We start from the raw sequence: 25,649 nt of genomic DNA, 5'->3' as shown, positions 1-25,649 counted from the left end.
TTGTTTTTTAATATTTTAGTGATCGTGTTTGTGCCTACAATTTTAAAACTTCTCTTATCATGGAACAATTCAACTATATAAGAAACAAGAAGGGATAATCTAATCAACTCCAGTACTCATCACGTGGCTATAGCAATCAACTCAAGGCCATTCTTGTTTTATTCATAACCTTATTCAATTTCTAAATTAGTAATTTTGAAACAAATCCCAGATGTAATATAATTACATCCATAAATACTTCAATATGCATCTCTGAAATATAAGGGTTTCTTTTAAAACAAACCACAATATCATTATTGATAACTTTGGAATTCCTTAAAAATAATCACTTAAATATCTGACACGTATTAAAATGTTCTTTAAAAAAAACTTTGTCATCGATTTCTCGGATAAGGATCCCGACAAGTTCCACATATCTTCATTTGCTGACGTGTATTTTAGGTTTCTATGCACACGCACGCACACACACACACACACACACAGACACATTCTACCTCCTTTATCCTTTTATAATTTCATTGTTGAATCCTGAATTCTGCATATAAGATGTGTAAATTCTTATGAGAGAGTAAGAATTCCAAAGTCCCTGTGCTCACCAAGTTGCTCCCTCCCACCCGCAGTGGGTGAAAAAGCCGGAGCAGTAAGCAGTCAGATGCCTCACCTTTCTATTTCTGAATCTGGAAGTAAAGTATTGAGCAACGCAAGGAGGACTTTAGTAGCACCAAACAAAGTGTCTTACGCAGTTACCTCACAGGAAACTCTTTGAACTTGTGGCAAGTTAAAGTAATAATTAATGGAAGCCATGAAGTTGTGTACCATGATACAGCAGAATTCTGACAAAGTGTTCTAATGCTACATAAAGAAACAAAAATTGAGTGAAAAAAGCATGTTAGCATTTTACTAGCTTCCCTAAATTCACTCCACTGATTTGGAAGAGAAAGTCACAAATGAAGAAGAAAATTAAAGCCAAGGGGGAAAACCAAAGCTAGAGACTTCCCTTCTGTAGGCAGAGATTCCAGAGTTTAGGAGGAAGTAGAATCAGCATGCCCACTGTTGATTTCCAAAGACATTGCAAAGTAGGTGTAACTTTTAGAACTTTGATGTTAAAAAAAAAAAAAACCTAACTTTCTTGTTTCAGAATACTGCATTCCTCAATCATTAAATGTCATCGAGTTTTTACAATGCAGTTTATACGGTGGATATTAAATTTTCCGCTGGAAAGTATCTCAAAGGCTGGCTACGTGTAAAGGGTGAAGAAGGGTCAGATAAAGTGATGAGTGAGGGGATGTTAATCAGGAAACAAAGGTGACAGAAAAACAGATGTACACTACCTGTAAGTGCCGTAATTGTGGAATTGCTGAGTAAAGATCCTTTACAGATACCAGTGCCTGAGAACCAGAAAATGAAATGAAATGAAATGAAATGAAATATGAAAGACAACAGATACATGTGAAGAACTTAAGTGTAAGGTTTTAAAAAGTCAACCACATAAAAGGAGGAAGGAAAAGAGGGAGCTGATGGCAGCAAGCCCCCTCCCACCCCACTGCTCACCTGTGGCTTCACCTACAGGTGGGCTCAAAGGTTCAGTGGAGCCCAGTCAGGGGCCAGGGGTAGCCTCTCAGAGGCTGCAGGAGAGAGTCCCTGTCCTGTGTCTAGAACAGGACAGCCTATCATCACCTATCAGCATGTCCTCTTTCCTGTCTCTGTTCTGTCTTCCCTGCTCCCTGGATCGCGCTCTAGATGAGCTACCTGCATCCACATGGCTGTGCCCTGCTCTACCTCCAGAGGAACACACGCTGAAGTACTGATTCACGTGAAAAATACCAGACTTCAGCTGAACAGAGACAGAATTAGCGCATGCTAACAACATTCCCTTAAGCCAAAGCCTAATCCAGAGCAAGGCTCTACTCTCTCCAATTCTATGAAGGCTGAGAGAGGTGAGGAAGCTGCAGAAGAGAAGTCTGAAGCAAGCAGAGGTTGATTCATGAGGTTTAAGAAAAAGAAGCTGTCTGTCTCCGTAGCATAAGAGTACAAGGTGAAGCAGTGAGGTCTGATGTAGGAGCTGCAGCAAGTTACCCAGAAGATCTAGCTGAGATAATTAATGAAGGTGGCTACACTAAGCAACAGATTTTCAATGTAGACGAAATAGCCTTCAATTGGAAGAAGATGCCATCTAGGACTTTCATAGCTAGAGAGGAGAAGTCAATGCCTGGCTTCAAAGCTTCAAAGCACTGGCCTCTTGTTAGGGGCTAATGCAGCTGGTGAGTTTATGTTGAAGCCAATGCTCACTCACCATTCCGAAAATCCCGTAATTAAGAATTATGCTAAATATACTCTGCCTACAAATGGGACAACAAAGCCTGGTTTACAGTTTACAACATGGTGTACTGAATATTTTAAGCCCACTGTTGAGACCTATTGCTCAGAAATTTAAAAAAAAAAAGATTTCTTTCAAAACGTTACTGTTCACTGACAGGCACCTGGTCACCCAAGAGCTCTGATGGAGATGTACAACGAGATCAATATTGTTTTCATGCCTGTTTCACACACAACATCCATTCTGCAGTCCATGGATCAAGGAGGGATTTCAAGTCTTACTATTTAAGAAATATATTTCATAAGATATAGCTTCCATAGATAGTGATTCTTCTGACGGATCAGGGCAAAGTCAATTGAAAACCTTTCGGAAAGGATTCATCATTCTAGATGCCTTTAAGAATATTCATAATTCATGGGAAGAGCTCAAAATATCCACATTAACAGGAGTTTGGAGAAGTTGATGCCAACCCTTGTGGATGACCCAGAGGGGTTCAAGATTACAGTGGAGGAAGGAACTGCAGATGTGGTGGAAACAGCAGGAGAACTAGAGTTAGGAGTGGAGGCTGAGGATGTGCCTGAACTGTTACAGTCTCAGGATCAAACTTTAATGGATGAGGAGTTGCTTCTTATGCGAGAGCAAAGAAAGTGGTTTCTTGAGATGGAATCTACTCCTGCTGAAGCTTCTGTGAAGACTGCTGAAATGACAGCATTTAGACGGTTTAGAATATGACAAAAACTTAGTCGTAGAGCAGCAGGGTTTGAGAGGATTCTCTCCAATTGTGAAAGAAGTTCTTCTCGGGTAAAATGCTATCAAACAGCATCTCATGCTACAGATAAACCGTTGGTAAAAGGAAGAGCCAATTCGATGCTGCAAATCTCATGGCTGTCTTATTTTAAGAAACTGCCCCAGCCGCCCCAACCTTCGCAGCCATCACCCTGGTCAGTCAGCAGCCACCAACATCAAGGCAAGACCTTCTGCCAGCAAGAAGATTACAACTTGCTGAAGGCTCAGATGATGGTTAGCATCTTTTAGCAATAAAGTATTTTAAATTAAGGTACGTTCATTGTTTTACTTAAGACATAATGCTATTGCGCAATTAATATAATACAGTACATTGTCAATATATGCACTGAGAAGCCAAAAAAATTCATGTGACATTTTTATTAAAATAGTCACTCTATGGCAGTGGTCTGGAACTAAACACACAGTGTCTTTGAGGTATGTTTGTTCCCAACTCCAGTCTAATCTAGCCATCCTATCTCACCTGAGGAGGGAGGGAAAAAAAAAACTCGGAAATACTTGTGAAGTTCACAGTCCAGAGGCATAAGCTCACTAAAGGCTGAGACCGAATCACAGGACTGCAGAACGCTTCCCTCCCCCACAGCTCCCACCACATCACTAAAGGCCTATTTCCACTTTTATCCAGTGCATTACGTCCAGCTATCAAGAAAAAAATTACAAGTTGCGCCAAAAGGCAAAAAATATAATTTGAAGAGACAGAGCATGCATCACATGACCAGAACAAGACGTGGCAGGGATGTTGGAATGATCAGACTGGGAATTTTAAAGAGTGATTAATATGCTAAGAGCTCTCATGGATAAAGTAGACAGCATGCAAGAACAGATGGGCAACCTAAGTAGAGAGATGGAAATCCTAAGAAAGAACAAAAAAAGGAGAAGTGCTAGATATATACATATTAAAAAAAACCACTGTAACAGAAATAATTTTAATGGGCTTATGAGTAGACTGGACACAGCTGAGAAAAAAAAAATCTCTGAGCTAGAAGATGGATCAAAAGAATACTTGAAAACTGAAAATCAAAGAGAACCAAGATTGAAAATACTTACCAGAATTTCCAAAGTCTGTGAGACAACTACAAAAGGAGTACTATATGTATAATTGGATACCAGAAGGAGAAGAAAGAGAGAAAGGAAGAGAAGAAATATTTGAAACCATAGTGACTGAGAATTTTCCCAAACTAATCTGTGACATCCAAACGAGTTCCAGGAAGCTCAGAAAACACCAAGCAAAATAAATGCCAAATACACCTACACTAGGCATAACATCTCAAGCTATAGAAAGTCAAAAATAAAGTAAAAAGTCCTCAAGAAGCCGAAGGAAAAAAATCTTACCTGCTCCACTAGGCCTCTTTTTAATGGTTGATTTTAACAGTATAATTGATTTGCCAATGACATGATATTATACATAGAAAATCCTTAACACCCTACCAGAAAACTACTAGAGCTCATCAATGAATTTGGTAAAGTTTCAGGATACAAAATAAATACACAGAAATCGGTTGCATTTCTATACACTGAAAATGAAAGATCAGAAAGACAAATTAAAGGAACAATCCCATTTACCATCACATCAAAAAGAATAAAATATCTAGAAATAAACCTACCTAAGGAGGTCAAAGACCTGTACTCAGAAGACTATAAGATGCTGATGAAAGAAATCGAATATGACACAAAGAGATGGAAAGATATACCATGTTCTTGGATTGGAAGCATCAATAGTGTGAAAATGACTATACTAACCAAGGCAATCTATGGATTCAATGAAATCCCTATCAAATTACCAATGGCATTTTTCACAAAACTAGAACAAATTTTTTTTAAATGTATATGGAAAAACAAAAGACCCCAAACAGCCAAAGCAATCTTGAGAAAGAAAAACAGAGCTGGAGGAATCATACTCCCTGACTTCAGACTATACTACAAAGCTATAGTCATCAAAACAGTATGGTACTGGCACAAAAACAGGAACATAGATCAATGGAACAGGATAGAAAGCCCAGAAATAAACCCATGCACTGATGGCCAATTAAACTATGACAAAGAAGGCTATACAATGGAGAAAGACAGTCTCTTAAATAAATGGTGCTGGGAAAACTGGACAGCTACACATAAAAAAATAAACTTAGAAAATTCTTTAACACCATATGCAAAAATAAGCTCAAAATGGATTAAAGACCTAAATGTAAGACTGGATACTACAAAACTCTCAGAGGAACACACAGGCAGAACACTCTTTGACAAAAATCGCAGCAATCTTTTTAGACATGTCTCCTAGAGTAATGGAAATAAAAACAAAGCAAATGGGACCTAATTAAACTCAAAAGCTTTTGCACAGCAAAGGAAACCATAAACAAAAAGACAGCCCACAGAATGGGAGAAAATATTTGCAAATGATGTGAGCAACAAGGGATTAAACTCCAAAATTTACAAATAGCTCATCCAGCTCAATATCAAAAAAGCAAACAACCCAATCAAAAAATGGGCAGAAGATCTAACCAAAGATTTCTCCAAAGAAGACATACAGATGGCCAAGTGGCACATGAAAAGATGCTCAACATCACTAATTATTAGAGAAATGCAGATTAAAAGTACAATGAGGTACCACCTCACACTGGTCCAAATGGCTATTATCAAAAAACCTACAAACAATAAATGCTGGAGAGTGTGTGGAAAAAAGAGAACCCTCCTACATTGTTGGTGGGAATGTAAATTGGTGCAGCCACTATGGTGAAGAGTGTGCAGGTTCCTCAAGAAACTAAAAATACAGGTACCATATAATCCAGTAATCCCACCACTGGGCATATACCCCGAGAAAAACATGATTCGAAAGGATATGTGCACCACAATGTTCACTGCGGTGCTGTTTACAATAGCCAGGACATGGAAGCCACCTAAGTGTCCATCGACAGATGAATGGGTAAAGAAGATGTGGTACATATATACAGTGGAATGTTATCCGGCCATAAAAATGAATGAAATAATGTTATTTGCAGCAGCACAGGTGGACCTGGAGATTATCTTACTAAGTGAAGTAAGTCAGACAGAGGAAGTCAAATACCATATGATATCACATATATGCTGAATCTAACAAAAAAATGATACAAATGCACTTATTTACAAAACAGAAACACACAGACTTAGAGAAAGAACTTATGGTTACCACGGGGGAAAGGTGGGGGGTAGGGATAATTAGGGAGTTTGGGATTGACAGACACACACTGCTATATATACAATAGATAACCAACAAGGACCTACTGTACAGCAAAGGGAACTCTGCTCATTATTCTGTAATAAACTAAAAGGGAAAAGAATTTGAAAAAGAATAGATACTTATATATGTACATCTGAATCACTTTGCTGTACATGAGAAAGTAACACAATGATGTTAATCAATGATACTCCAATATAAAATTTTAAAATAGTATAATTGATATACAAAACCTGCACATATTTAATGTATTCAATTTGATGAGTTTGGACATATGCAAACACCCATGATACCATCACCACAATCAAGATAACAGCTATATCCAACACCTCCCAGGGGTCCCTGTGTCCCTGCTTTTGCTTGTTTGATTTTTTGTGGTAAGAACACTTAACGTGAGATACTCCCTCTTAAAATATTTTGAAGTTTATAATACAGTATTGTTAATAATAGACCTAAGATATTACCTAAGATGGCTGTTATTAAAAATACAACAAGTGTTGGCAAGGACGTGGAGAAACTGGAATGCTTACACATCATGGGAATGTAGAATGGTGCAGCCACTATGGAAAACAGTATGGAGAGTCCTCAAAAAATTAAAAATAGAACTACCATATGATCCAGCAGTTCCACTTCTGGTTATATATCTAAAAAATTGAAATCAGGATCTTAAAAAGATATCTTCACCTCCATGTTCATTTCAGCACTATTCACAATAGCCAAGATATAGAAACAACTCCAGCGCCCATCAACAAATGTCAGACAAATGGATAAACAAAATGTGGTACAAACATGCCATGGAATATTGTTCAGCCTTAAAAAAGAAGGAAATCTTGCCATTTGCAACAACATGAATAAACCTGTAAGACATCATGGTAAGTGAAATAAGGCAGCCACTGAAGGACCAATGCTGCATGATTCCACTTACATGAGGCATCTAACATGCTCAGACTCATAGCAGCAGAGAATATAATCGTGGTTACCAGGGGCCAAAAGGCGGGGGAGATGGGGAGTTATGATTCAATAGTCATAAAGTTTCAGTTATACTGAATGAGTAAGTTGTAGAGATCTGCTCCACAGCACCTCTGCTGACACCACCTCAGGGTGTTGGGACAGAGGTACCTCACTCCTGCCAGGTGTGGGTGGAGGTCTGGGCTTCTGGGTGGTCTCCAAGGATACCACTGGGTTGTTGGTGGGAGTGTCCTTTCTACCTGGTGAGAATGAAGACCTCAACTTTCGACATGGCTCCGACACTGTCCTGGAGGAGGGGCTGAAGCACCCCTATACACAGCCTGATGAGGATGAAGGTCTGGGTTCCCTACTTTGCCTCTACTGGAGTGGACAGAAATAGCTGGAGGGGGGTGATAACTGTCTACAAGATTTCTGTTTTGCTAGGGTGCCCATTTCCTGGCTATTTGGCTAAAGAAAGTGGGATTTTTGGAGGTAGAGGTGTGTGTGTGTGTGTGTGTGTGTGTGTGTGTGTGTGTGTGTGTGAAACCACTGGCATTTCTGGGCTGCCAGCTTCTTTAGCACTGAGTCTGGCATATATAAGGCAAAATGAAAACACAAAACTCACTGCCATGTCATTCTTGGATGCCAAGGATTCTGGCCAATTTTTCCTCTCTCTGCCTTTTGGAGTCTTCATGTTTCTTCTGTATATAATGTCCAAGATTTTCAGTGGTACTTCATGTGAAGAATGGGGAAAGTACATGTACTCCATCATCCCAGAACCAGGATTCCTTTTATTCACTTTTAAAAATCTATTATGAGGGCTTCCCTGGTGGCGCAGTGGTTGAGATTCTGCCTGCCGATGCAGGGGACACGGGTTCGTGCCCCGGTCCGGGAAGATCCCACATGCCGCAGAGCATTAGAAATTAGACAAATACCATTCACTCATGTGGAATTTAAACAAAATAAGTAAATGAATTAAACAAAAACAAACACCTAGATAGAGACAACAGAGTAGTGATTACTAGGCGAAGCAGGGGAGGGCAAAATGGGTAAAGGGGATCAACTGTATGGTGACAGTGGAAAAACTTCTGGTAATGAGCACACTGTAGAGTATATAGAACTAGAAATATGTTGCACGCAAGAAACATGTAATATAAACCAATGTCACTTCAATTAAAAATACTCGGGGGCTTCCCTGGTGGCTCAGTGATTGAGAGTCCGCCTGCCGATGCAGGGGACGTGGGTTCGTGCCCCGGTCCGGGAGGGTCCCAAGTGCCGCGGAGCGGCTGGGCTCGTGAGCCGTGGCCGCTGGGCCTGCGCGTCCAGAGCCTGTGCTCCGCAACGGGAGAAGCCGCGGCGGTGAGGGGTCCGCGTACCGCAAAAAAAGAAAAAAAAAAAAAAAACTCGGAAAAAAAACAAGCTTATATGATTTATCCTTCCTTGTTAAAGAAATGATAGCTTATAATACACATAATTCTTCACTTTATTTAAAACATATATTTTAGAAATCCACCCTCTATCAATACTTGAAAAAGTAGCTTAATTTATTTTCATCTCTGTATGGAATTTAACTGTATGGACTTACCAAAATTTATTTAACATTTTATTATTATAAGAGGACCATATATTTCTTCCACCCTGTAACTGTACGCATACCCCTTGATTACGATTCTGCCACCTCCCATCGGGCGGTGGAGACTACTTCTCCAACCCATAATTTCAGTTCTCCCTGTGAATTTCTTTGCACTGGGGCCTTGAGAAGCCTTTCAGTTTCTGCTCTCATATTTGTGGAATTCTCAGACTGTCATGCGTAAAAGACCAAACTAGCCTCTCTCGTTCTTTTCTTAATGGTTCTTTATACCTGTCTTCTGGTTCCCTAATTCTCTCTTCTCTGTCTAATCAGCTATTAAATCCATCCATTATCTCTCAATTTTAATTCTGTACATTTAGTTTTTATTATCTTTCTTTGATTTTTTTCTTATGTGCCAGTTTTATGCTAAAATTCTCAATTTTCTTTATAATATCTTTAAATATATTAGACACAGTTATACTTTGGTATGCATGTTACAGTTTATTTGTATCCTCTAGGAGTGCATTTCTCTAATCTGTTTCTTCTCTTGCTTTTTTGATCATTTTTGCTTTCTTGTCTCCTTGTGTGTTGGTTATTTTATTACTGAAAGTCAGAAATTGTGTAGAAACAAGTTAAAATTAATACAAAGAGAAGCTTTTTTCAGAGAGGATTTACTTTACATGTATTTGTATGTGCATGTCTGTGTGTGTATTTTTGTGTGTATGTGTGTGTGTGTGTGTATGATGAGTGGATGTTTTGAATTTTTGTTTTAGGACACACATTTGTGATTATAAATTTATATATCCATCCACTGTTTCTTTAGACAATACTGATTTCCTACTTTACACAATGCTAAGTATAATATATTTACTTCCTCACCTCTCCCACTGCTTTCCAATATTTGATTTCTTTAAATTATAAATTTTCATTATTTTGTGGTTTTCATATATATATGTTTACTTAATTGAGCTTAAATGATAAATTTGCTCAAACGATACATTTTTACATGTGACCTTTACAAATGAAAACAAGAGGGAGGGGATATGGGGATATATGTATAGGTATAGCTGATTCACTTTGTTATACAGCAGAAACTAACACACCATTGTAAAGCAATTACACTCCAATAAAGATGTTAAATAAATAAATAAAAATGAAAACGAACCCACAAAATTGTGTTCTATGTTGTGCTTATACGTTCTATGATTTTTTTCAACCTTCCCTCACAATTTTTTTTTTTTCTTCCCCATTGCACAGCACGTTGGGACCTTAGTTCCCGGATCAGGGAACGAACCCACATCCCCTGCAGTGGAAGCACAGTCTTAACCACTGGACCGCCAGGGAAGTCCCCTCATAACTTTTCTTAGATAAAATTTCTGTATTATCAGAGCCTCTGATATCTAAGGTATAAACTGCCCACAATTCTGACAACAATTCCAAGTTCAGGGGTCCCAGACAACCACCCTTAGTATCAATCATTCACTAGAAAGATTCGTGGGACTCCCTGAAAGCTGTCACACTCATTGTTGTAATTTATTACTACAAGTAAAGGATGCGGATTAAAACCAGCCAAGAGAGGGGTGTTAGCCACAGTGCAGCAAGTTCCCACCAAGAAGCCCCTGGCTGTCCCCTCCTCAGAGAGTCACTCTCACATGTATGTGCGACAACATCCTTGGAGAATCACCTAACATGGAGCCTGCCCAGCCTTCAGTGTCCAGAGTCTGTACTAGTGCTCAGTCACAAAACCTATTTGGCCACCCAGGCGCTGCCTCAGCTTCCATCCCCTCTGGCCCCGCCCAATCACTGGTGTGGCCCAAAGCCCCCATTTTTGTCACACATGACATTCCAAGAGTTTAGGAATAAACTTCCCCCCAGGGAGAAAGCAAAAGGCAGACTCCTTTGGGGGCAGAGTTAAATTCTTTCACCACACAATTCTTCTCGAAGCATAATCTCAAGATGTCTTTTTGTTTTTGTACCAAAGTTCATTAATTTTTATCACCAGTCATTTCACTACAGATGTTCCACCCATAGCTTATCTGGCTCCGTGTCATCATCTAAACATTTCTTTAAGAAAATATAATTTGCACTATTTTTCCTGAGTCTATACTATACCATTTTTCCTGCGACCTTACACTCAAATGACACTCTGGTTACATAGATACTTATTGCTTCAGTTTCTTGTGGATGTCATAAAAAATACTTCTTGCCTTCTAGTGTTAAATGCTGCTGTGGAAAAAGTCTATTTCCCCTTTTAGATTACTTGATCTCTTTTCCTAATTTATATATTGATTTCTTCTTTAAATTTTAAATCTAGTAAATTTTTACTAAGACATACAGGAGAGTTAGTAGTACTTTGTCAGTGTTCCCCTTGGATAGAATTTAACCTTTTAATTTGTAGATTCAAGTTTTCTTTTATTATTGGACTATTTTTCTTAATGATATCCAATATTTAAATTTCCTGATTGCAGATACCAACTATGCATATATTGACTTTATTTTGATCATCTTTGTCAATTATAATCTCAAAATCCCTTTTCACCTTTTGTTCATTTCTACTGTATTCTGTTCAATTACCTCATTCTTACTCTCACTGTGTCTTAATGAGTTCATAAACTTGACATTCATTTTTGTGATGCTTTTTTCGTTTTAGCATTTCTTATTTTGCAAGATCTTCAACTCAAGATTCTTCTCTTCCTAATTTTCTGATAAACCATCTCCCAGTTTGTGTTCTTGTTTGATAAAGAAAATTCCTATACTACATTTTGTAAGAATACATTTAAATAAATATATTTGATCACTCATTTGTTCCATAGAAATTTTTGTTGCCAATTTTTCTTCTACTGTCGCTCGTTTCTCGTATGCAGTTATACATTTGTCAGTATCTTTCTTGGAAATATTTGAATATTGTCTATTATTAAATAAAGTATTTTCTTGCTTGACCAGCTATCTTCAGGAGGTTCCTGTCAGTTCAGGATGGGGACCCTAGTCCAGACTAGTTAGAATTCTCTTCATATCATCATGTTTATGTGCACACACACACGTGTGCACAATAAATATTTTCGGTTTTTCTCTCTTCACAGAAATCCCAGACCAGCCCTGCAAGGATGCTGCTCACATGGAGCCCGCTTTCCACCTTCTGGCACCAACTCTTCATTTCAAATAAAGGATTTTCTGTCAATTTCACATTAAACCCTGCCTTCCAGCTTCCTTTTTGACTTTGTGTTAAACCAAACCCACAAAGGTTCCTGGTACCAGCCCCCCTTTCATGTTCTTGATGTTGTAAAAAACGGACTTTTGGGTTTATTTATCAGAAGTTCCACTGGCAGTTCTCTGCCATGTCTCCTCGTCAGTATTGCCTCAAATCTTCCCACTACTGTGGGATGTATGCCCATAACCCCAGTAGTAAATGGTTCTCATTTTAATTTTATACTTTGATGAGTTTTGAGAAACGTATACAGCCACTTAACCATCAAAATAAAGACCATGCCCAGAACTCCCACCAGTTTCCCCAAATCCTTTGTGGACCATCCAGCCATCTTCCCCCAAATCCTGATTCAGGGCAACTTCTAATTTCCTTTCTACTACTACAGGTTCATAGGGACCATTCTAGAATTTCACATAAACGGAATCCTACATTGTTCCCTTGTCTCTGGCTTCTTTCAGAAGAGTTTTGAAATACTTCCGTGTTATTACGTTTATCATTTGTTTATTACTTTTCATTACTGAGTAGCATTCATTGTGTGAACACATTACAATCAGTTTATTCATCTTTTGACGGACACTTGCATTAATTACTATTTTCTGGACATTGTGAATAAAGTTACATTGTATAAACCTTTATGTCTATTTACTCTGATTTATCAGATAAATATCTAGGAGTGCAATGTCTCTGTAAGAAACTTTCAGATTTCCAAAAACATTGCTATTTTCAATTCTTGTCAGTTGCTCTGCATCTTTGTAAATATTATTATCTGTCTTCTTAATTAGAATCTTTCTGATACTACACGGTGGTGTCTCCTTTTGTTTTGCTTTATATTTCCTTGAAGACGAGAGGTGTTGAGCATCTTTTTGTGCTCACTGAACTATCATATACACTCTATTATGTGTGAATAAAAAGTTGTGTATTTTCCTTGTTAAATTGTATTCATTTTATTTCTTTTCCTTGCCTCACTGTTCTACCTAAGACCTCCCTGAAAATCAAAATAGCAGTAAAGAGAATGGATATCATTGCTTTTCTCCAATTTTAGGGAAGACTTCTTTTAGCCTTTCACCCTTAAACATGAGAACATTAGGTTCTTATTAGACGACTTTTATCAGGTTGAGGAAGGGGTATCCCTTTCCTTAAAAATGAATGAGTATTGAATTTAATCGAATGTGATTTCTGCAACTACTGAGATGGTCCTTTGTTAATGTGCTGAACTGTAGTTTTTGATTTTTGAATATTGTCAGCCCAGCATTTCTGGAATAAAACCTATTTTTGCATAATGCGTTATCTTTTTAATATATTGTTGGATTCAATTTGCCAACATTTTAGTAAGCATTTTTTTCATCTATGTTCATAAGGGACATTATTCTTCAGTTTTCTTCTCTTGTAATATGTTTGTATAACTTTTGGATCAGTAAAATCCTGTTCCCATAATTGAATTGTGAGTTGTTCTCCCTTCTACATTTTTCTACGTGAGTTTGTGTAGGATTAGCATTCATTTCTCCTTGAATATTTGATGGAACTCACCAGTGAGGCCATCTGAGCCTAGAGATTCCATTGTTGGGTGATTTGTAATTTTGAATCTATTATTTAAGTTGATATACGTCTATTCAAATTGTCTGCCAGAAAAATATTCTCTTACACTTGTTATACTGCAGTGTCAAAATTCTGTGGCTTTTGTTTGGCTGAAAAACTCTTCATGTCCAGTTTTCAAAGATATTTTTAAGAGATAAGGAACTCTAACTTCACATTTTTTTCCTGCCAGAATTATAAAGCATCACTCCTTTCCTTCTGGCTTGCATTGTTTCCAACTGGAAATGTTTGGTTATTCCTTGTTGCTGTTGTCCCCTTATACTGATGTGTCTTTTTCCATGGTTACCTTTAAAATTCTTCTCTTTAAAACTCACTTTCATGAATATGATTACAATGTGCCTTGAGATAGTTCTCAGTTGGATTCTATTAAACTTCAAGCTGTGGCTTTACAGTTTTCATCAATTTAAAAAAAAAATTCTCTTTTCAACTTTTTCAGCAGCTCTTTTTTTTTCTATTTTTGAAACTGTGATGACACATACGTAAGACTAATATTGTTCCACAGGTCACTATAGCTTTATTTATTTTTGTCATTAAAAAAAAATCATTTTGGGGCTTCCCTGGTGGCGCAGTGGTTGACAGTCCGCCTGCCAATGCAGGGCACACGGGTTCGTGCCCCAGTCTGGGAAGATCCCACATGCCGCGGAGCGGCTGGGCCTGTGAGCCATGGCCGCTGACCCTGCGCATCTGGAGCCTGTGCTCTGCAACGGGAGAGGCCACAACAGTGAGAGGCCCGCGTACCAGAAAAAAAAAAAATCATTTCTTCATGTGACTCAATTTGGGTAATTTATATTGCTATATCTTCAAGTTCATTTATCAATGACTAATCCACTATTAAGTCAACTCAGCAGATTTCATGTCAGACACTGTATTTTTCAGCTCTTAAAATTCCACTTGTTTTTTAAAATATCTTTAATTTTTCTCCATAATGTTCATGTTTTTCTTTATATCTATGAGTACATTTACACAGCTGTTTTAAAGTCCTTCTCTGCTAATTCCATCATCCTTCTCATTGATAAATTTCTTTCTATTGGCTGATTTTTATTTTCTCTTGGTTTATGTTTCCTTGCTTTGATTGTCTAGCAATATTTGATTAGATACTGAACACATCTGGGGTATCATGATCTTAAGTAACTTGATTTTTGCTTACATTAAGGCGTGTTGAAATTTGATCTTGCAAATGGTTAGGTTACTGGGAAATTAGCTTTACATTCTGAGGCTTTTTTTCCCTAAGACTTCTTAGAATCTGTCAAGAGTGGACTCTATTCTAAGGTGTCTTAGCTGCACTAAGAAGGTGAAAACATATGGAGTCCCTACCACATGCATTCTTGTTGGTCTGCTCTCAGAATGTCCCCACAGTGAACTGGCATTAGGATTATACAGACTGCAGTCCCCTGGCCTTTGTTCTTTTCTCAGCCTATTGGATTTTCGCCCTGTGTTTGCAGTGTCCTCTTCTGTAGAGATTTTTTTTTTTAACATCTTTATTGGAGTATAATTGCGTTACAGTGGTGTGTTAGTTTCTGCTGTATAACAAAGTGAATCAGCTATACATATACATACATCCCCATACCCCCTCCCTCTTAAGCCTCCCTCCCACCCTCCCTATCCCACCCCTCTAGGTGGTCACAAAGCACCGAGCTGATCTCCCTGTGCTATGCGGCTGCTTCCCACTAGCTAGCTATTTTACATTTGGTAGTGTGTATATGTCAGTGCTACTCTCTCACTTCGTCCCAGCTTATCCTCTTGCTCTCATTCACTAAGTACCTCCTTTATTCTCAGGTACACTGCTTAACTCCTCTGCTCAGCTTCCTTAAACCCTGATCTCTGCCTTTCAACTCAGAAAACTCTCCTACTCTGCTTGGGTTTTCTCCCTGTTGGAGCCTAACAGATGTTCCCCTTGGGCAGGACGGGGTCAATGACAGAGCTCAACCCATTTGCTTCTCTTCTCTCAGGGAGCACAGTTATACCCAATGGTTGTCAAAAGTCTGTCAACAGTTGTTTCACGTATTTCACACTCAGCTTTCTAGTTGTCTCTGCAATAAGGAAGTTATTTGACAAGTTATCCATGCCCCCCACATGCTTCAGCACTCTGCTCCTCTGGGGCAAAGGTCCTGGTGTGGGGAGAGCAAAAAGTACACGTAACAGGAACAGAGCCGGCTCAGAGCATCTGCTCTAGCAAGTTGGCATCAGACCCACCCCCAATAGGGCAGTGACATCACTAAGCAGAGGGGAATGGCTGCCTCATACCCCGCACTGGCTCCAGCCACTCCATCTCCAGCCCCACCTTCTACCAAAGTCATAGCTGCCAGCACACCCTGAGGAAAGATGCAACTGGTGTCCACATCAAACCCAGCCCTCCCACCTCAGGCATTAGGCACATGTAGTCTGCAGAGGGATGCTCCCACATAAGATCGCCACTTCAAGACCACAGTAGGTAACTATTTAATTAAATTCGTAAAAGCAGAGAGAGTTAAGTAAAATGAAAAGGGGGAGGAACTACTCTCATTTGAAAGAGCAAGAGAAAATCCCTGAAAAAATAAATAATAAAGCAAAAATATACAGTTCACCAGATTAAGAATTTAAAACATTGGTAACGAAAATGTTAACTGAATTCAGAAAAAGAATTTAACTAAACACTGAAGATTTGAACAAAGAATTAGAAAATATCCAAGCAAAAATAAATAATTCAATAGCTGAAATACAACACACACTAGAAGGAGTAATAGCAGACTAAGTGATACAGTGATTTGGAAGATAGAATAATGGAAATCATGCAATCAGGACAGCAGAAAGTAAAACATTTTAAAAAATGAAAGTGATCTAAGAGATCTCTAGGATAACGTTAAGCATTCCAACAATTGCATTATAGGGGCTCCAGGAGGAGAAGAGAGGGAGAGAGAAGGGAGTCAAAAATGTATTTGGGGCTTCCCTGGTGGCGCAGTGGTTGAGAGTCGGCCTGCCGATGCAGGGGACACGGGTTTGTACGCCGATCCAGGAAGATACCACATGTCACGGAGCAGCTGGGCCCGTGAGCCATGGCCACTGAGCCTGTGCATCCGGAGCCTGTGCTCCACAACGGGAGAGGCCACAACAGTGAGAGGCCCACATACCACCAAAAAAAAAAAAAAATTATTTGAAGAAATTACAGCTTAAAACTTCCCAAACATGATAAAAGAAACAGATATCCAGGTACAGAAAACAGAGAGGGTCCCAAACAAGGCAAACCCTAAAAGAGTCACAGCAAGGCATATCATAATTAAAATGGCAAAAGTTAAAGATAAAGAGTTAATTCTAGGGGCTGCCCTGGTGGCGCAGGGGTTAAGAGTCTGCCTGCCGATGCAGGGGACATGGGTTCATGCCCCGGTCCAAGAATATCCCACATGCCGCGGAGCGGCTGGGCCCGTGAGCCATGGCCGCTGAGCCTGCGTGTCCGGAGCCTGTGCTCCACAACGGGAGAGGCCACAACAGTGAGAGGCCCGCATACCGCACACACAAAAAAAGAGTTAATTCTAAAGGCAGCAAGATAAAAACAGTCATATACAAAGGAATCTCCATCTATCAGCTGATTTCTCTGCAGAAACTTGCAGGCCAGTAGAGAGTGGCATGATATATTCAAAGTGCTAAAAGGGAGAAACCTACAGCCTAGGATACTCTACCCAGCAAGACCATCATTTAGAATAGAAGGAGAGAGAAAGAGCTTTCCTGACAAGCAAAAATTAAAAGAATTCATAAACTAAACTGACTCTAAAAGAAATGTTGAACGATCTCCTCTAAATGGAAAAGAAGAAAGAATCTATAGGACAGGGAAAATCCCACTAGAAAAGGCAAATATACACTAAGGATTTAAGATCACTTAAATAAGCCAGTATGTAGATTAAAAAAACTAAAAAAAAAAGTGTGAAAGCAACTGTAAGTACAATAGTTAAGGGATAAGCCTGATGTAAAATATGACATTGAAAACATGAAATGCAGGTGAGGGGAGTAAAAAAATATAGGTCTTTTAGATTGTCTCTGAACTTAAATGACTATCAATTTAAAATAAATAGCTATAATTCTGAATCAACATATATGAACCTCATGGTAAACACAAGAAAAAAATCTACAACAGAAATACACACACAAAAAAAGAAAGGAACACAATCATACTACTAAAGAAAACGGTTAAACCACAAGGGTAGAAACAAAAAATAAATAAATGATCAGAGAAGAATTACCAAAAAAACCCAAACAAACCAAAAACAAGTAATAATATATCACCAAGTACATACCTATCAATAATTACTTTAAATGCTCTAATTAAAAGTCAGAGTAGATGGCTGGATTAAAAAAACCCCACAAGACTCATCTATATGCTGCTTACAAGACACACCCCTTCAATCTAAAGACACACAGACTTAAAGTGAGGTGATGGAAAAAGATATTTCATGCAAATGGAAATGACAAGAAAGTGGAATTAGCAACACTCATATCTGACAAATAGATTTTAAAACAAAGGCTATAAAAAAAGACAAAGATGGGCATTATATAATAATAAAGGGATCAATACAAGAAGAGGATATTACACTTGTTGATTTGTATTCAATATAGGAGCAGCGAGATTCACAAAGCAAATACTAAGAGACACAAAGGGAGAAACTGACCATATTACAATAATAATGGGGGACTTTAGCACTCCACTTATATCCATGGACAGATCATCCAGACAGAAAATCAGTAAGATGACAATGGTCTTAAATGACAGAGTAAACCAGCTGGAAATAGATATCTACAGGACGTTGCATCCAAAAACAGCAGAATATGCACTATTTTTAAGTGCACATAAAATGTTCTCTGGGATAGATCACACACTAGGCCACAAAACAACTCTCAATAAATTTAAGAGGATAGAAACTGTATCAAGCATTTTTTCTGACCACAAGGGTATGAAAATAGAAGTCAATTACTGGACAAAATGGGAAAACCATAAACATGTGGAGACTAAAAAACATGCTATTAATAAACGAATGGGTCATTGAAGAAATCAAAAGGAAAATCAGAAAATACCTCAAGACAAATGAAAATGGAAACACAACACTCCAAAATCTATGAGATGCAGCAAAGGCAGTTCTAAGATGAAACTGTATTGTGACATAGGCCTTCCTCAAGAAACAGGAAAAATAAACAGCCTAACCTACCACCTAAAAGAACTAGAAAAAGAACAAACAAAGCCCAAAATAGGCAGAAGAAAGGAAATAGTAAAGATCAGAAGGGAAATAAATTAAAAAAGAGACCAAAAAATAAGCAAGATCTATGAAACCAAAGATGTCTTTTTTTCTTAAAGATAAACAAAATTGATAAACCTCTAGCCAGGCTCGCCATGAAGAAGAGAAAGAAGACTCAAATTCTAAAAAATAAGAAATAGATTGCATTCAATCTGTAGAGTGACTTGGGTAGTATGGTCATTTTAACAATACTGATTCTTCCAATCCAAGAACATGGTATACCTTTCCATCTGTTTGTGTCATCTTCAATTTCTTTCATCAGCATCTTACAGTTTTCATACCTATCAAATTACCAGTGGCAAAGAAGAAATACAGGTGGCCAAGAGACACATGAAAAGATGCTCAATATCGCTAATTATTAGAGAGAAATGTAAATCAAAACTACAAATGAAGTATTACCTCACATCAGTCAGAATGGCCCTCATTAAAAAGTCTACAAATGATAAATGCTGGAGTGGGTGTGGAGAAAAAGGAACCCTCCTACACTGTTGGTGGGAATGTAAATTGGTGCAGTCACTATGGAGAACGGCATGGAGGTTCCTTAAAAATCTAAAAATAGAGTTACCATATGATCCTGCAATCTGCCTCTTGAGCTTACAACTGGAGAAAACTATAATTTGAAAAGATACATGCACCCTAATATTCATAGCAGCACTATTTACAATAGCCAAGACATGGAAGCAACTTATATGTCCATCGACAGATGAATGGATAAAGAAGATGTGGTATATATATATATACACAATGGAATATTACTCAGACATAAAAAGGAATGAAATAATGCCATTTGCAGTGACATGAATGGACCTAGAGATTAACATATTAAAGAAAAATTAATACCTATTCCTCTTTTCAAAATATTCCTGAAAACTGAGGAGGATGGAACACTCATAACTTCATTCTATGGGGCCACTCTTACCCTGATGCCCAGAAGACACAAAGACCCTACCAAAAGAGAAAATTATAGGCCAATATCTTTGATGAACATAAGCGTAAAAATCCTCAACAAAATTTTAGCAAACAGAATCTAACAACATATAAAAAGGATTACACACCATGATCAAGTTGGACTTATTCCAGGGTCACAAACATGGTTCAACATTCACAAATCAATCAAATGTGATCCACCACATTAACAAAAGGAAGGATAAAAATCACATGATCATCTCAATAGATGTAGAAAAAGCATCTGACAAAATTCAACATCCATTTAAAAACAAAAACTCTCATCAAAGCTGGTATAAGGGGACCATAACTCAAAATAATAAAGGCCATTTATGACACACAGCCAACATCACAGTCAATGGTGAAAAGCTGAAAACCTTTCCTCTAAATTCAGGAATAAGACAAAGATGCCCACTCTCACCACTTGTATTTAACACAGTATTGGAAACCCTAGCCACAGCAATCAGACAAGAAAAATAAATAAGTAAAAGGATTCCAAATCAGAAGGGAAGAGGTAAAACTGTCACAATTTGCAGATGACATGATACTTTACAGAAAACCCTGAAGTCTCCACCCAAAAACTATTAGAACTAATAAATGAATTCAATTAAATTTTAGGGTACAGATTAATATACAAAAATCTGTTGCATCTCTATACACTAATAATGAACTATCAGAAAGAGAAAGTAAAAAATACCCCATTTAAAATTGCATCAAAAAGAATAAAATACCTAGGAATAAAACTAGGGAAGTGAAAGGTCTATATTCTTAAAACTATAAAACACTGATGAAGGAAATTGGAGATGATACAAAGAAATGGAAAGGTATCCCAATGGCCATACTAGCCAAAGCAATCTACAGATTTAATGTGATCCCTATCAAAATATCCATGACATTTTTCACAAAACTAGAATAATCCTAAAATTCATATGGAACCACAAAAGACCCTGAATTGACAAAGCAATCTTCAGAAAAAAAGAACAGAGCTGGAAGTATAATGCTCCCAGACTTCAGACTATACTACAAAGCTAGAGTGATCAAAATAATGTGATACTGGCACAAAAAGAAAGACATATATCAATAGGACATAATAGAGAGCCCAGAAATAAACTCATGCACCTATGGGCAATTTAAGACAAAGGAGACAACAATATACAATGAAGAAAACACAGTTTTGTCAATAAGTGCTGCTGGGAAAACTGGACAACTACATGTAAAAGAATGAAATTAAAACACTACCTTGCACCATATACAAAAATAAATTCAAAATGGATTAAAGACCTAAATGTAAGATCAGAAACCATAAAACTCCTAGAGGAAAACTCAGGCAGAACACTCTTTAACATAAATCATAGCAGTATTTTTTTTTTAGGAACTGTCTCCTAAGGCAAAAGAAATAAAAGAAAAAGTAAACAAATGTGGCCTAATTAAACTTAAAATTTTTTTCACAGCAAAGTAAACCATTGACAAAAAGACAATCTGTGGAAATGATATGACTGATAAGAGGTTAATATCCAAGATATAAAAATAGCTCATATAGCTCAGTATCAAAACACAAACAACCCAATAAAAAAATGGACCAAGGGGCCAAATAAACATTTTTCCAAAGAAGATATACAGATGTCCAACAGGCACATGAAAAGATGCTCAGCATTGTTAATCATCAGAGAAATGCAAACTCAAACCACAAGGAGATATCACCTCACCTGTCAGAATGGCCATCATCAAAAAGCACACAAATAGCAAATGTTGGTGAGAATGTGGAGAAAAGGGAACCCTTGTACATTATTGGTGGGAGTATAAATTGGTGCAGCCACTGTGGAAAACAGTATGGAGGTTCCCTGAAAAAATAAAAATAGAACTACCATATGATCTAGCAATTTCACTCCTGAGTATGTATGTGGAAAAAAACAAAAACACTAATTTGAAAAGATACATGCACCCCAATATTCGTAACAGCATTATTTTCAATAGCCAAGATATGGAAGCAACCTAAGTGTCCATCAACAGACAAATGGATGAAGAAGATGTGGTATATATATACAACGGAATACTACTCAGCTATTAAAAGAATGAAATAATGCCATTCACAGCAATGTGGCTGGACCTAGAGAATATCACACTTAGTGAAATACGCCAGACAGGGAACAAGAAATACTGTATGATTACACTTATATTTGGAATCTTAAAAATAATATAAATGAATGTATATGTAAAACATACTCATAAAAATAAGAAACAAACTAGTCGTTACCAAAGTGGAGAGAGAAGAGGGGAGGGGCAAATTATGGGTATAGGATTAAGAGGTAAAAAGTACTATGTATTAAATATAAAAGGGACAAGGATATATGGTGTAGCACAGGGAATTATAGCCATTATCGTGTAATAACTTTTAAAAGAGTATAATCTGTAAAAATACTGAATCCCTATGCCATAACCTCAAACTAATTTAATATTAATCAACTATAGTTCAATAAAAAGGCAAAAATATCCACAATTATAAAATTAAATGAGAAAAAAGTTAAATATGAATATTCAATTACTTCTTAACTCCCTGACAGATCTCTTTTACTGTTTACCCTCTTATGAAATGTTTTGTATGGAGAATTGTCAATAAATACTTATTGAAAGACTATAAAACATACTAGGCATTTGAGTACAACATAAGCCAAATGGATTTTTATATTTCTTTTACCAACGTGAAAGTGCACTGAATCTTGGTGTGCTGAAATTAGTGTCTTTTGTTTCCCAAATTAATTACACCTTTAAAGATTTCTTTTTAATTTTCTGGAAATAATTAGGATACTTTTGCACAGCTTTGCTGCTACACAAGCAAAAGTTTCACTAATATTTTACCTCAAATTCCCTCGTTTCCACATACTCTTTTCTGATATCAATATTTTAAATGTAGATTACTTACTTCATTCATTGTGTTTTATAATAGATAGTGTTTGCTGCAACTCCTATAGGTGATTCTATGACATTAACTCAGTGGAAACAGTATTACTGTGGTTCAATTTAGTTCATAGTTGTTGATCAGAAGTCATTGCAACTGAGTTGTATCAGGGAAAAAACTTTACAAAGAACTAATAGGCCTTAAAAGAAAAGGCATTACCTTTTGATTTTTAGGTAGTCAAAAGCAAACATTAGATTGGGTATTTTTGTTGTGAAGTTAATTTTATGCAAAAAACCATCATGAAACAAAAGATGTACTTAAATAGCACATTTTTAAAACCCAAACGCTGATATGGCACTCTGAGATGTCTTTTTTCCGCGGTGTAAACACTAATTTATCCGAACTGATAAAATGAATTAAATGGAACTTTACATGATAAATGAATAAATGAAATGCTAAATTGATAGAAATGCCAAATTGCTTAAATGTGAACAGCTGTTGTTGAATTCAATATCCTTATGCTGCTTTGTATCTCACTCTAATAGAATTGTGTTTGCTGGGATAATACTCAGATTTATGGAAAGCTTCAAAATGTCAAATTATCAAAAAAAAATGCATTCGAATCCCCAGAATACTGTCCTGCCAATGCAAATATTTCAGCTCAGAGCTACGCACTGAAACTTCTCATATAATGAAAGGTCTTAGTCTTAGAAATTCAGTTCACAGATGTCAATTTTTAGTTAACTGAGATTTTTATTTATGTAGTTAACTAAGAAGTAACACAGGGTCTGTCATACAGAGTGAAGTAAGTCAGAAGGAGAAAAACAAATACCGTATGCTAACACATATATATAGAGAATCTAAGGGAAAAAAATGTCATGAAGAACCTAGGGGTAAGACGGGAATAAAGACACAGACCTACTAGAGCACGGACTTGAGGCTATGCGGAGGGGGAAGGGTATGCTGGGACAAAGTGAGACAGTGGCATGGACATATATACACTACAAACGTAAAATAGCTAGTGGGAAGCAGCAGCATAGCACAGGGAGATCAGCTCGGTGCTGTGTGACCACCTAGATGGGTGGGATAGGGAGGGTAGGAGGGAGGGAGACACAAGAGGGAAGAGATATGGGAACATATGTATATGTATAACTGATTCACTTTGTTATAAGGCAGAAAATAACACACTATTGTAAAGCAATTATATTCCAATAAAGATGTTAAAAAAAAAAAAAAGAAGTAACGCACGGGAGTCAATCTTTGCCCCCTAGCTCCAAAGCTCACCCAATTACATCAGTGCTACTAAGAACTGGCTTACAATTCTTTAATTAAAATAGCTACTTATTAGTCTAGGCACATTAGCATTACATTTTGATAATCCTGTAATAGACATAAAATATGCAGCTCCTGCATATTAGGTTCTATAACCCAAGTCACTCAGAGAGAGGACATAAACCATAAGTCTTACAAGAATCAAGATTTATTCCCAAAAGTAAAAATTTGTGGAACAAAAAAGCTATAAAAGGATTTGAGATTCTATTTCTACAAAATAGCAGTTTTATAAGGAAAAAATGTTTCAGAGTTAAGAATAATAATTTATACAAAAGAAAGTTACTGGGCTAATAGCTTATGCTTTAAAGCACATGGTTATTTTATAGTCAGAAATTTGAAGATTTGACAAAAACAAAATAAAATATAGCTTTTGTAAAGAGGTAATCTGAGAATTTGGCACATAAAAGTATAAAATATCTCTACTTCCAGTCTCACATTTCTATATCCTCAGCCACTTGGATTCTTCTGTTACTAGTGTTATGGGAAAGGAGAGGTGCCCTATGGCTCATTTCATGTGACTGGGCATCCTGTGGTACTGCCCTCATCCTCCTTTCTCCTCACTGCCTCCTCCCTGAAGATGAGGCCAGTGTCCCAGACTGAGGATGTTCAGAGGAGCTGAGCAGCTGGGACCCATTGTCCCCTTTCACCTGCTCCTGCATCCCTCCACCATCTCCCCTCTGGGACCTGCCCGTCTACAGAGGCCACAGGCTCTGGGGTCTTCTTGGCCAGGCAAGGAAACATGCTGAGGAAGGCCTTGCCCCGCAAAACTGATCTAACTCTGGTGCTGCGGCCAGTGTGTGTGTGAATCCCTGGGTGGTTTGAAATGGGGCACGTCAGAGGCTGAACTCAACTCATGAAATACATTTTTACTGCACAAGAATGTCAACACTTCCCAGCATCTGGAACTCTTCAAACTGAGATGCAGTGATACACAAAACCGAGTGGAGTGCATTTGGATTTTAATTTCTTTGAATATTATATTAAAAGAGCAAAAGAACTAAAATTTGAACTTAATGCCTGTGAATTCGGAATTGCAACATGATCTAGAATTTGGATGTCCTCTCCCCCCAGGACGCTGGTAGTGGGAGAAGACAGGTAAATCAAATGTGGAGCATCTTATGATGGTGACTTATTATAAAGGTAGCTTGATCCCACTTAACCTTACTTCAGAACCTCAAACACGCCACGTTGTACACTGACACTGCTGATAATGTGAGATAAGGACTCTATCCCTTGGGGAGGGATAGATTGGGAGCTCGGGATTGACATGTCCACACTGCTGGATTTAAAATAGAGAAACAACAAGGACCTACTGTACAGCACAGGGAACTCTGCTCAATATTTTGTGACAAGCTAAATGGGAAAAGAATTTGAAAAATAATAGATACATGTGTGTGTATAACTGTATCACTCTGCTGTACACCTGAAACTAACAGAACATTGTTAACTATACTGCAATATAAAGTAAAAATCAAAAACTAAAATAAATTTAAGGAAAAAAATTATAATTTAGATATATAAGGAGAACCACCTATGTTCACTTGCAGAAGCGTTCATCTAACAAAATTAAAAG

This window comes from Aethalodelphis obliquidens, unplaced genomic scaffold, assembly GCF_003676395.1.
Source record: "Aethalodelphis obliquidens isolate GAN/ISIS:26980383/991018 unplaced genomic scaffold, ASM367639v1 scaffold103, whole genome shotgun sequence".
Lineage (NCBI taxonomy): Eukaryota > Metazoa > Chordata > Mammalia > Artiodactyla > Delphinidae > Aethalodelphis > Aethalodelphis obliquidens.
Note: the sequence above shows the minus strand (reverse complement) of the source record.